Source organism: Panthera pardus, unplaced genomic scaffold, assembly GCF_024362965.1.
Source record: "Panthera pardus isolate Hobbes unplaced genomic scaffold, ASM2436296v1 HiC_scaffold_11, whole genome shotgun sequence".
NCBI lineage: Eukaryota > Metazoa > Chordata > Mammalia > Carnivora > Felidae > Panthera > Panthera pardus.
The window spans coordinates 23,538,581-23,543,451 of NW_026526666.1; the positions used below are offsets into that span (position 1 = coordinate 23,538,581).

At 35.7% G+C, this 4,871-nt stretch overlaps 1 pseudogene; it reads left to right on the plus strand.

Moving 5' to 3' along the window:
* The first annotated feature begins 453 nt into the window (after positions 1-453).
* On the plus strand, positions 454-2,428 carry LOC128775928 (tigger transposable element-derived protein 1-like; annotated as a pseudogene).
* Positions 2,429-4,871: the final 2,443 nt, after the last annotated feature.

Sequence of the window (4,871 nt, forward strand, 5' to 3'; positions counted from 1 at the left end):
CTAGGTTATACACATCAGCTACTGTCATAGTATTACAGGAATACCTTGCTTTTATTGTGCTTTGCAGGTATCACAGTTTTTACAATTTGAAGGTCTGTGGCAACCCTGTGATGAGCAAGCTTAGTGGCACCATTTTCCTAAAAACATTTGTTCACTTTGCATTTCTAGGTCACAATTTAGTAATTCTTGCAGTATTTCAAACTTTCCTTAAGGTGACTGAGTGGCTCAGGTAGTTACGTGTCCGACTTCGGCTCAGGTCATTATCTCACAGTTTGTGGATTTGAGCTCCGTGTTGTGCTCTATGCTGACAGCTCAGATCCTGGAGCCTGCTTGGGATTCTGTGTCTTCCCTCTCTCTCTGCCCCTTCCCTGCTTGCACTCTGTCTCTCTCAGTCTCTCAAAAATGAATAAAGACTAAAAAATTTTTTTAAAATTAAAAAAAAAAACTTTTTGGTGATAGTTGGTCAGTGATCTTTGATGTTACCGTTGTCATTGTTTGGGGGCACCACTAACTGTGCCCATATAAGGCAGAATTTACTCAAAAATCGTTGTGTGTGCTCTGACTACTCCACCTGACCAGCTGGCCCCCCATCTCTTTTAGCTTGGGCCTCCCTATTCCCTGAGACACACAATATTGAAATTAGGCCAGATGATAACCCTACAATGAATGCCTCTAAGCATTCAAATGAGAGGAAGAATTGCATGTATCTCAAATCAAAAGCTAGAAATGATTAAGCTTAGTGAGGAAAGCATATTGAAATCTGAGCTAGACCAAGAGATAAGCTTCTTATGTCAGTTAGTCAAGTTGTGAATGCAAAAGAAAAGTTCTTGTAGGAAATTAAAAGTGTTACTTTGGTGAACACTCACATGCTAAGAAAGCAAAACAGTCCTATTGCTGATATGGAGAAAGTTTTAGTGATCTGGATAGAAGATCCAACCACCCACAATATTACGTTAAGCCAAAGCCTAATCCACAGCAAGGCCCTAACTCTCTGTAGTTCTGTCAAGGCTGAGAGAGGTGAGGAAGCTGCAAAAGAAAAGTTTGAAGCCAGCCAAGGTTGGTTTGTGATATTTAAGGGAAGAAGCAGTCTCCATCAAATAAAAGTGCAAGGTGAAACAGCAAGTGCTGATGGATAAATTGCAGCAAGTTATTCAGAAGACGTAGTTAAGATAATTCATGAAGGTGGCTACACTCAACAACAGAATTTCAATGTAGATAAAACAGCCTTCTGGTGGAAGAAGATGCCAGTTAGGATTGTAATTGCTAGAGAGAAGTCAATGTCTGGCTTCAAAGCTTCAAAGGACAGGCTGATTGTCTTGTTCAGGGCTAATGCAGCTGGTAACTTTAAACTGAAACCGATGCTCATTGACTACTCCAAAAATCCTAGGGCCCTCAAGAATTATGCTAAATCCATTCTGCCTGTGCTCTGTAAATAGAACAATGAAGCCTGGATAGCAGCACATCTGTTTACAACATGGTTTACTGAATATTTTAAGTCCACTGTTGAGAACTCCTGCTCAGGAAAAAAAAAAAAAAGATTCCTTCCAAAATATTCATATTTGGCACCTGATCATCCAAGAGCTCTGATGGAGATGTACAATGGGATTAATATCATTTTCATGCTTCCTAACACAACATTTATTCTGCAGCCCATGGATCAAGGAATAATTTCTACTTTCAAGTCTTCTTATTTAAGAAACATATTTTGTAAGGCTACCACTGCCATATATAATGATTCCTTTGATGGATCTGGTGGCAAAGTCAACTGAAAACCTTCTGGAAAGGGTTCACCATTCTGGATGTCATTCAAGAACATTCATGATTCATGGGAACAGGTCACAATATCAACATTACCAAGAGTTTGGAAGAAGCTGATTTTAAACCATGAATGACATGGAGGGGTTCAAGTCTTCAGTGGAGGAAGTAACTGCAGATGTGGTGGAAACAGCAAGAAAACTAGAAGTGGAGACTGAACATGTGACTGAATGGCTGCAATCTCATGGTAAAACTTTCACAGATGAAGAGTTGCTTTTTATGGATGAGCAAAGAGAGTGGTTTCTTGAGACGGACTCTACTTCTGGTGAAGATGCTGTGAAGATTGCTGAAATGATGACAAAGGATTGAGCATATGACATCAACTTAGTTGCTAAAGCAGCAGCAGAGTTTGAGAGGACTGACTCAAATTTTAAAAGAATTTCTGCTGTGGGTAAAATATTATCAAACAGCATCATATGCTACAGAGAAATTGTTTGTGAAAGGAATAGTCAATTGGTGCATCAAACTTCATTGTTTTGTTTTAAGAAATTGCCACAGACAACCCAGTCTTCAGCAACCACCACCCCTGATCAGTCAGCAGCAGTCAACATGGAGGCAAGACCCTCCACCAGCAAAAAGATTATGACTCACTGAAAGTGCAGATGATGGTTAACACTTTTTAGCAAGAAAGTATTTTTTAATTAAGGTGCATACATTATTTTTTTAAGATAGAATGCTACTGCATACTTAATAGACCACAGTAGAGTATAAACATAAAAAAAAAACACATAACTTTTGTGGGGCACCAGTGTGGCTCAGTTGGTTAAGCATCTGACTCTTGGTTTTGGCTCAGGTCATGATTTCACAGTTCGTGAGATGGAAACACTCATTGGGCTCAGTGCTGAGCATGGAATCTGCTTGGGGTTCTCTCCCTCATTCTCTGCCCCTGTTCACTCTTTCTCTCTCTCTCAAAATAAATAAATAAACATTTTTAAAAAACCCATACCTTTTGTGTGCATTGGGAAACCAAAAATTTCACTTGACTTTCCTTTATTGTGACATTCACTCTATTGAGTTGATCTGAAACCAAACCATCAATATCTATGAGGTGTGCCTGCCTGGACAAAGAATAAGTGACCATTTGTGGCAGAAAAAGAGCAACTTGCTTATTATGTAATTTAGGTGATTTCTTATGGAGCTAGATTGGTGTGCTCTCATTTATACTGTAGTTACACTTAAAAAATATATATATATATATATGTACATATATATATATTTCAATTTTTTCACTACTTAGTAATGTAGAGTTTTCCCCTAAATTAAAAACAATAATAATGAAAATAAAATTTTGAATAACAGCTCTTGGTGAAGTCAAAGAAGTAAATTTGTTTTTTTCCTCTTTAAGAGATGTTTGTCTTTGTTTACAAGAGTATCTTCAAGAGCATACCCAGGAAATAAATATGAACTTTCATATTTAATGAGAAAATCAAAGGATGCTCTAAGTCCAGTATTTAATAAAAAAAAATTATTAGCATTACTGACATCACATATTGTCAATGTCCATGAGAAGTTATCAATCATTTAATCAATTTGCTCAGTCAGGGAAGAAAATAGTTACTCAATTCACTGAAAGAAATAATTAATCAAATCATGGTGTAGATAATATTCTTTGAATCTTTTTGTATAGGAGGCATGAAAATAAACTATTGATTGATTAAAGTTTTCTTTTTTTTCTGCTAATTGCTACAGAAACACAATTTTTAGTCTTTTTTTTCTAGTTTTTTGTCCTTACTACATTTCCATATAATTAAGAAAATGATCTATTATTTCTTTCTCTACAATTAATGGGTACATTCTTCTCTCAGACTTCCTAATCTCGTGTGCCTTATGAACAGCTCTCTGGTGGTGCAACCATGACTTCCATTCCTGAGTGCAGGTTGTAATTATGAAACATGAAGATAGAAGTGTCCTTTTTATCTCTCATGCTGCAGCATTTGAGGATTTTTTTTCTGTACAATTAGAAGGATAGAAATACACCAAAAGTGCCAACACAAGGAAAAGAAAAACTACTATGACAAGTACAAACATTCTACACATAAATGTTCAAAAACAGAATAAAAAATCTGCTTTTAATACATAAATCTGAAGAAAACAGGTCAATATAGATATTAGGACCAAATGGAATCACTCTTGCAGTAATCCAAACACATTAAGTACTCTAACATATCTAAGATGATCAATGATAAAAGAAAGAATCTAAAGAAAGAAAATAAATTGTGTGAGATTTTAATGTGTTATAGTTTTATGTGGAAGTAAGAAGCTGAATGAAAAAAGAATTGATAAATATTAGAAGAAAGAGAACAAGAAGAAATAGTTAACAAAAAGAGAATTGGTAAAGGGAATTCATGGCGATGAATATGCACAGTTCAGTTTTGTCTATCTATCATCTATCTATCTATCTATCTATCTATCTATCATCTTTGTATTGTGTCAATTTATCAAACCTAGGCTTTCACATTTTTTTAATTAAAAAAATTTATTTATTATTTGAGAGAGAGAGAGACAATGTCCATGTGAGTGGGGGAGGGGCAGTGAGAGAGGGAGAGAGAGAATCCCAAGCAGGCTCGGTGCTGTCAGCACAGAGTCTGAAATGGGGCTCAATCTCATGAACCATGAGATCATGACCTGAGCTGAAATCAAGAGTTGGATGCTTAACAACCTGAGCCACCCAGGTACCCCAGAATTCACAATTTTTAAAAAATAATAATTGGCATAAATCTTAAAAAGTCATTTTCTTCAGATTTGCAATGTTGCTTACGATGATATATCTCCTTGTTAAATCATGTACTTGTGCATCATATATTAAAATATGAACTTAAGATCATGGACTGCCATATCCATATTTTACAAAGAAAATTTCAGATACTATAATCAACTAGTTGATTATTCACTCATATTTGCTTGCAAGAAATTAATAGTGTAACTTGGCATTATAAAGAAACCCTGAAAAGTATTCTAAATGCATTACTAAGAAGGACTTTGCATGAATTTCAGAATTTTACTGCCTATAGAGTGCTTTCCACACCTAAGCACTTTACATTTGTTGTATTACTTAC